Here is a 9372-nt window from a genome sequence, read left to right as displayed (position 1 = left end):
AGCTCCCATCCACTCCATAGGGAGTCTTCCAGAGTACATAGAATGCTGGAAAGTTATCACCAATACATCCGCTGCTTCTAGGGCCACTTTCTTAAGTACTCTGGGATGTAAAGTATCAGGCCCTGTGGATTTATTGGGTTTTAATCCCACCAGTTTCTCTAATACCATATCCTGACTAATAAGGATTTCCTTCAATTCCTCCTTCACTCTTGATCCTTTGTTCCTATACAGTGAAATTAACCATGCCAACCATCCAACACAGAGTGAGGCCTACAAAGCCTAACTAACCATGGCAACCAACCGAGGCCTATGAAGCTTAATTACTCATGGTACCAGCCCAGACACAGATAGATTTTAAAGCCCAAATACTCATGGCAACCGCTCATTCTGATGCCTATAAAAAAACCTAAATATTCATGGCAAGTGCCCCCATACCGTGGCCTATAAAGCCTGATAACCATGGCAACTGGTCATTAGAGTGATGTCTCTACACCATACTGAGTAAGACCTATACAGGTTGTTCTGCTATAATGTGTGTTTCGTTAATGTGAATTTGCTATAAAATAATTGATGAATTGAGGATACTGTTTCTGTAGTGCAAACGTTTAAAGCATGTATTGGTTATAACACGATTCTGGCCCCATTAGTTTAAATGGCACTGCTATTATGCAATTTTCTTACAATACGGAACTACTGTGTTATAGCAGAGCTGACTGTATAACCTAAATACCTGACATTTTTCTCTGCCTTGTCTGCTTAACTCCAGGATAGCTTCTCGCAACAATTATTCGAGATAAAGTTAGTAGTCATCTGGAAAAAGGTAGGTTGGTTAGGAAAACTTAAGGGGAAGTTGTACATAACTAACATGCTGACATTTTCTGATGACTTAACGAAAAGGGTTGATAACGGCGATGCTACTGGTGGGGTTTACACGGATTTCCTGAAGGTACCTACAACAGACTTGTGAGGAAGGTTATCGGTCAAGAGGAAGGGTCAACATGGAACAGTACAGCACACTACAGGCTCTTCGGCCCTCTATGTTGTGCCAACCTTTTATCCTACTCTAAGATCAAACTAACCTACATACCCTTCATTATACTACCTTCCATGTGCCTATCCAAGAGTCATTTAAATGTCCCTAACATCTCTGACTCTACTACCACCACTGGCAGTCTAATCCACGCACCCACCACTCTCTGTGCAAAGAACCTACCTCTGACATCTCCCCAAAACCTTCCTCCAATCCCCTTAAATTATGCCCCCTCACAATAGCCATTTCCACCCTGGAAAAAGTCCCTGACTACCCACTCTATCTATGCCTCTGATCATCTTGGACATCTCTATCAAGTCACCTCTCGTCCTTCTTCACTCCAATGAGAAAAGCCCTAGCTCCCTTAACCTTACTTCATAAGACATGCCCTCCTGTCCAGGCAGCAGCCTGGTAAATCTCCTCTGCACCCTCTCTAAATCTTCTTCATCCTTCCTATCATGAGGCGACCAGAACTGAATACAATATTCCAAATGTGGTTTAACTGGGGCTCTATAGAGCTGCAGCATAACCTCACGGCTATTAAACTCAATCCCCCGCTAATGAAAGCCAACACACCATACGCCTCCTTAATAACCCTATCAACCTGGGTGGATGTGGACCCCAAGATCCCTCTGTTCCTCCACACTGCCAAGAAGCCTGCCTTTGACCCTGTAATCTGCATTCAAATTCAACCTTCCAAAATTTATAGTGAGGCCTAGAAGGCCTAACTGCACATTGGAATCGCCCCACACAGAATGTGGCTTGTAAAGCCTAACTACCCATGGTGATTGCCCCACACAGAGTGATCCCTATAAAGCCGAACTAACCATGACAATTGTCCCCATACTGAGGCCTATAAAGTGTAACTACCCATAGTAACTGTTGCATAATGAGGGAGGACTATATAACCTAAAAACACATACCAATCGCCCCATACTGAGTGAGGCCCACATAACCTAAATATCCAGAACAACCATCTCATATTGTGTAAACCTATATAAGCTAATAACCCACAGCAACAACCTGTGAGGCCTATATAACCTAAACACCGAAGACAATTGTCACTATACTGAGGCCTATAAAATGTAACTAACCATAGCAACTGGCCCACACAGAGTGAGGCCTATGACAACAACCCCATACTGCGAGGCCTTTATACCCTAACTACCCATGGCAACATCCTCATACACAGTGAGGCCTATAAAGCCTAACTAATCGTGACAATTATCCCCCTACTGAGGCCTCTAAAGCTTAACTACCCATGCAACTATTCCACAAAGATTGTGGCCTGTAAAGCCTAACTATTCATGGCTAATGCCCCAACCGAATGAGAACTAAAAAGCCTACCTGCCCATGGCAACCATCTCCATACCAAGGTGTATAAAGCTGAACTAACCATGACAACTGCCTCACACCGAGGCCTATAAAACGCGACTAACTATAGCAACTGCCCCATACAGAGTGAGGCCTATAAAGTTTAACTAAACCATGATAATTGTCTCCATTCTGAAGCCCTACATTCGCACAGCAACTGCTCCTATTGGCTGAGGCCGATATGATTTAGCTAAACATTACAATCACATGAACTGAGGTTTGTGCTATAATGTCCCCTTGAGTGATGCCATTCAAGTTGATCTTGTCTGACTGAGAAAGGCATTTCAGTTCTTGCCAATGGCCATATGTACAGGCCAGAGGGAAACACGTGATCCATTGGCTCAGATGTAAAGGTCTAACCAAAGTCAAGTCTTTGCCCCATCCAGCAGTGCAGCTGGTGGAAACTAGCACAATCAGGCACTTTATCAAGTCCAGACTTGTTCCCATGTCCTGAAACCAATCTGCCTTTCATCAGATCTTAAGACTGTAAAATCATAGGAAAGAGGTGCAGGATTTAGCTCCACAAAGGTTTTCTACTTGTTAATAAGGCCATCACTGACCTGATTATGGGCTAACTCCTTCTTTGTGGCTGATCTCAATTGCCCTCGATTCTTTTGTCAAACACAGATTTATCTCCTTCAGTCTTGAAAAGACTCAATGACCTAGCCTCCACTACCCATCACAACGGTCCCATACTAAGTGAGGCCTATATAATCTAAATACCCACAGCATCTGCTCCATCCTGAGTGAGGCCTATAGAACCTAAATACCCATAACAACTGCCCCATCCTGAGAGAGACCTATATAACCTAAATAACATAGCAACTGCCCAACCTGAGTGAGGCCTATATAACCTAAATACCCTTAGTAACTGCCCCATACTGAGTGAGGCCTATATAACCTAAAAACCCACAGCAACCGCTCTACACGGAGTGAGGTCTCTGTAACTGAAACACCCTTAGTAACTGCCCGATACTGAGTGAGGCCTATATAACCTAATGATCCATAGCAAATGCCCCATAGTGAGTGAGGCCTATATAAACTAAATTCCTATAGCAGCCACCCCATACTGAGTGAGGCCTTTATAAACTAAATACCCATAGAAACCTCCCCATTATTAGTGAGAACTAAACTAAATACCCATAGTTACTGCCCCATACTGAGTGAGGCCTATATAAATTAAGTACCCACACCAACTGCCACATACTTAGTGAAGCCTATATAACCTAAATACCCACAGCAACCACCCCATTCCGAGGGAGGCCAATAGAACCTAAATAACCATGGTAACCATGCCACATTAAGTGAGGCCTATAAATTCTAAGTATATATTATAATGCTACACACAACTCAGGTTTGTGCTATAATGTCCCCTTAAGGTGATGCCATCAAAGTTTTTCCTTTCTGACTGAGAAAGTGATTTTAGTTCTTGTCCACAAGCCTTATGTACAGGCCAGAGAGGAACACATGAACCGTTGATTTGGATGTAAAGGTCTATCCAACTCAACTCTTTGCCCCATCCATCCAAGCAGCAATCAGCACTTTGTTGAACCCAGCCCTGTTCCATGATCCTGGGACCAATCTGTCTTCCATCAAATCTTAAGAATGTAAAATCCGAAGAAACAGGTACAGGATTTGGCTCCTTAAATGTGCTCACTTGTTAATAGGGTCATCATTGACCTGATTGTGGCCTAACTCCCTCTTCATGGCTGATCTCAATTCCCCTCAACTCCTTTGTCGACTTCTATCGTGAATAGGCTAAATTACCTAGCCTCCATTACCCATCACAGCCACTCCATACTGAGTGAGGCCTATATAAACTAAATATTCATAGCAACCGCCCCATACTGAGCGAGGCCTATATAACCTAAATATCCATAGCAACCATCCATACTGAGTGAGGCCTATATAACCCAAATAGTCATAGTAACTACCCCACAGTGAAGAAGGACTATATAACCTAAACACCCATAGCAATCATCCCCTACTGTGTGAGGCCTATATAACTGATATACCCATAGAAACTGCCCTATAATTAGTATGACCTATAAAACCTAAATACCCATAGCAATCACCCCATACTGAGTGAGGCCTATATAAACTAAATACTCATTGCAACTGCCCCATACTGAGTGAAGCCTATATAACCTAAATATCCATAGCAACCACCCATACTGAGTGAGGCCTATATAACCCAAATAGTCATAGTAACTGCCCCAAAGTGAAGAAAGACTATATAACCTAAACACCCATAGCAATCATCCCCTACTGTGTGAGGCTTATATAACTGATATATCCATAGAAACTGTCCTGTAATTAATAAGACCTATAAAACCTTAATACCCATAGCAACCACCCCACACTGAGTGAGCCCTATATAACCTACAAACCCATAACAACCACCCCAGACTGAGTGAGATCTATGTAAACTAAATACAATAGCAACTGCTCCATACTGAGTGAGGCCTGTATAAACTAAACACCCATAGTAACCATCCAATACAGAGTGAGGCTTATATAACCTAAATATCCATAGTAACTGCCCCATACTGAGTGAGGCCTATATAACCTCCAAACCTATGTAACCTACAAACCCATTGCAACCACCCCATACTAAGTGAGGCCTATATAACCTCCAAACCCATAGCAACCATCCTATACTGAGTGAGGCCTATATAACCTCCAAACCCATAGCAACCACCCCACACTGAGTGAGCCCTATATAACCTACAAACCCATAGCAACCATCCCACACTGAGTGAGCCATATATAACCTACAAACCCCCATAGCCACCATCCCACACTGAGTGAGCCCTATATAACCTACAAACCCATAGCAAACACCCCAGACTGTGAGAGGCTTATATAACCTACAAACCCATATCAACCACCCGACACTGAGTGAGCCCTATATAACCTACAAACCCATAGCAACCACCCCATACTGAGTGAGACCAATATAACCTATAAACCCATAGCAACCACCCCAAACTGAGTGAGATCTATATAAACTAAATGCAATAGCAACTTCTCCATACTGAGTGAGGCCTGTAGAAACTAAACACCCATAGTAACCATCCAATACAGAGTGAGGCTTATATAAACTAAATATCCATAGTAACTGCCCCATACTGAGTGAGGCCTATATAACATAAAAACCCATGGTAACGGTTGCGAGTGGAACGAGGTGGATGTCATTGGCTCTGAGATCCTGGATTGGGGTTGTTAACCTGGGTGAATCGGAAAGCCCTGGCTGACCAATGTTAATAGGGGATTTAGAATCCCCTCAGTTCAGGGACTGACTCTGAGCTGGCTGGGCCACAGCCAGTGTACTGTGCACAGGTAAATGAAAAGCTGACTTGGTGATGGGATACTAACCTCTGTGCTGTTATTGCAACAACTGTCCCCACACATAAAACTGATTCCTGATAAAGGGCTTACACCGGAAACATCTATTCTCCTGCTCCTCGGATGCTGCCTGACCTGCTGTGCTTTTCCAGCACCACACTCTCGACTACATAACCTAAATACTCACGCTGAGTGAGACCTATAAATCCTCACTGTGGGACATAAACCAATGACTGAAGAGACAAAATTTCTCCTCAGCTCAGTCTTAGATATTCCCTGAGTTTGTCATTCCCTTACAACAGGAAGCATTTATTTCAGCATCTGCACTGTCATGGTCCCTCAGAATCCAATACATTCAAATAAGGGCACTTCTCAGATGAGCTCAGGCCTAACCTTTGCTCAAATAACAACCTCCTTCTCCCAGGGATCAGCTAAATACACCTCGTCTGGGGTTGATTCCATTGTAAGTATTCATCTCTCCTCACGTAAGGAGAGCTAACCATACACGCACTCCTCTCAACCCCCACCTACCCTACCATACAGTTTACCTTCATATATTGCTAACATTCTCACTCCTATAAACTAAGAACCAGCACATTGGCTGGAAATGCAGGGATTGAAGAGGAATTGAAGGAGCATAGTTGCATGAAAAACCACTCATTGCAGAGGTTATATACTTTTTTTTTGTCCTTCAGTCCCCTGAGCAATCCCCTACTGGTTAGCAGATCAGCAGAAGACTGTGATTTGACTGGAGGGGGGGGACAGAGGAGATTCACCAGGATGTTGCCTGGGATGAAGAGTCTTAGTTATGAGAGGTCAAGTTATCTGGATTTTGTTTTCCTTGGATCTGAGGAGGCTGAGAGGGGATCTGGTTGAGGTTTACAAAATCACGAGAGGCACAGACCAAGTAGATTGCGAAAGTCTCTTCCCCGTGACAGACAAGTCCAAGACCAACTAAGAATTCCGACAAGAGTGTGGAAACAGGCCCATTGGCCCAACAGGTCCACACCTATCCTCCGAGGAGTAACCCACCCAGACCCATTCCCTTATTTCCCTCTGACTGATGCACCTAACACTACGGGCAATTTAGCACGGCAAATCCGCTTAACCTGCACATCTTTAGATTGTGCGAGGAAACCGGAGCAAACCCACGCAGGCACGGGGAAAATGTGCAAACTCCACACAGATGGTTGCCCCGGGCTGGAATTGAACCTGGGTCCCTGGTGCTGCGAGGCAGCAGTGCTAACCACTGAGCCGTGCTGCCCCAGAAGGCACATGTTTAAGGTGAGGAACAAGTAGCCCAGAGGAGATCTGAGAACAATATTTTTCATCCAGAGGAGGGTAGATATATGGAACGTGCTGACGGAGAGGGTGGTGAAAGTAGGGTCTCTTGCAACATTTAAGAAGCATTTTTATGAGCACTTAAATTGTCAGGGCACAGTAGGTTATGGACTAGTACAGATTAATTGGATTAGTTTGGTCTTTGTTGGCTGGCATAGACATGTCGGGCCAAAGGGCCGGTTTCCATGCTGTGTGGCTCTATGATAATACTCTCAGTGTGGCGATGTGTTCAATGCTGTGACTCATGTATGACGACGCCCAGATACCCAAACACACCCTTTTCAGCTTGTTACATCCAGTAGGAAGGAGCCCTATCCTCCCTATCAGGGATTCCTACTCCCAAATCTCCTGATTAAAGCCTGCATTTAACCGGAATGATTTCTCGATTACATTAGATTAGATTATTTACAGTGTGGAAACAGGCCCTTCGGCCCAACAAGTCCACACCGACCCGCCGAAGAGCAACCCACCCAGACCCATTCCCCTACATTTATCCCTTCACCGAACACTACGGGCAATTTAGCCTGGCCAATCCACCCTAACCTGCACATATTTGGATTGTGGGAGGAAACCGGAGCACCCGGAGGAAACCCGCGCAGACACGGGGAGAATGTGCAAACGCCACACAGACAGTTGCGCCGAGGTGGGAATTGAACCCCGGTCCCTGGCGCGGTGAGGCAGCAGTGCTAACCACTGCCACCATAAAGTCGGAAATCACACACACAATTTCCAGTTTGTGAAGGCTCCTCTGAGGCAATTTTTCCTTGATTGTTTCAGCGTTGGGTTAGACTCAGAGTAAAGATCTCTCTACAGTTGCCCTCACTTAGACACCAAACCCCACCCCCAAACCAAACAATCACAGGACAGGGACTGGATTAGATTTCTTTTTAGGTTAGATTCCCTACAGTAGGGAAACAGGCCCTTCGGCCTAACAAGTCCACACTGACCCTCCGAAGAGTAACCCAACCAGACCTATTCCCCTACCCTGACTAATGCACCTAACACTATGGGCAATTTAGCCTGGCCAATTCACCTAACCTGCACATGTTTGGATTGTGGGAGGAAACCGGAGCGCCCGGAGGAAACCCACACAGACACGGGGAGAATGTGCAAACTCCACACGGACAGTCCGCCGAGGTGGGAATCGAACCTGGGTTCATGGCGCTGTGAGGGATGAATCGGTTGAACTCACGACCTCGGAGTGCAGTGGATGCTGGATATTGAGTACATTTGAGGAGACGAGACAGGTTTTTAACAGGTGAACCATGATGGGGAGCGGGCAGGAAAGTGAGTTGATGCCAATGTGATATCATCCATGATCAGATTGAACAGTGGGGCACGCTCAAAGGGCTTTTCCCAGCTCCTAACTCACGTAGTAATCATACAGCACAGAAACAGATGCCTCGGTCCAACTCATCCGTGCCAACCAGGCATCCCAACCTGACCTAGCCCCATTGGCCAGCACTTAGCCCATATCCCTCTAAACCCTTCCTATTCACAGATGCATCCAAATTATTTTTAAATGTTATAATTGTAGCAGCCTCCACAATTTTGTAGAGACAAACAAGATAATCAGAGGCTTAGACAGGTTGGACAGGGAGAGCCTTTTTCCTCAGATGGTGATGGCTAGCACGAGGGGACATAGCTTTAAATTGAGGGGTGATAGATATAGCGCAAATTTCAGAGGCAGTTTCTTTACTCAGCGTAGTAGGGATGCGGAACACACTGTCTGCAACAGTAGTAGACTCGCCAGCTTTAAGGGCATTTAAATGGTCATTAGATAGGCATATGGATAAGAATGGAATAGGGTAGGTTAGATGGGCTGCAGATTAATTTCACAGGTCAGTGCAACATTGAGGGCCGAAGGGCCTGTACTGCGCTGTAATGTTCTATATCCTCTGGCAGCTCGTTCCACATACACATCATCCTCTACATGAAAAAGTTGCCCCTTAGGTCTCTTTTAAATCTTTCCCCTCTCACCTTAAACCTATGCCCCTCTGGCTTTGGACTCCCTCACCCCAGGAACAAAAACTTTAGCTGTTCACCCTATCCATGATTTCACAAAGCTCTATAAAGGTCTCCAATAGAGTCATAGAGAAATACAGCACGGAAGCAGGCCCTTCGGTCCAACCCGTCCATGCTGACCAGATATCTCAACCCAATCTAGTCCCACCTGCCAGCACCCGGCCCATATCCCTCCAAACCCTTCCTATTCATATACCCATCCAGATGCCTTTTAAATGCTGCAATTGTACCAGCCTCCACCACTTCCTCTGGCA

Source organism: Chiloscyllium plagiosum, unplaced genomic scaffold (assembly GCF_004010195.1).
Source record: "Chiloscyllium plagiosum isolate BGI_BamShark_2017 unplaced genomic scaffold, ASM401019v2 scaf_280, whole genome shotgun sequence".
NCBI lineage: Eukaryota > Metazoa > Chordata > Chondrichthyes > Orectolobiformes > Hemiscylliidae > Chiloscyllium > Chiloscyllium plagiosum.
The sequence above is the reverse complement of the archived record's forward strand: the minus strand, read 5'-3'. Positions refer to the sequence as shown.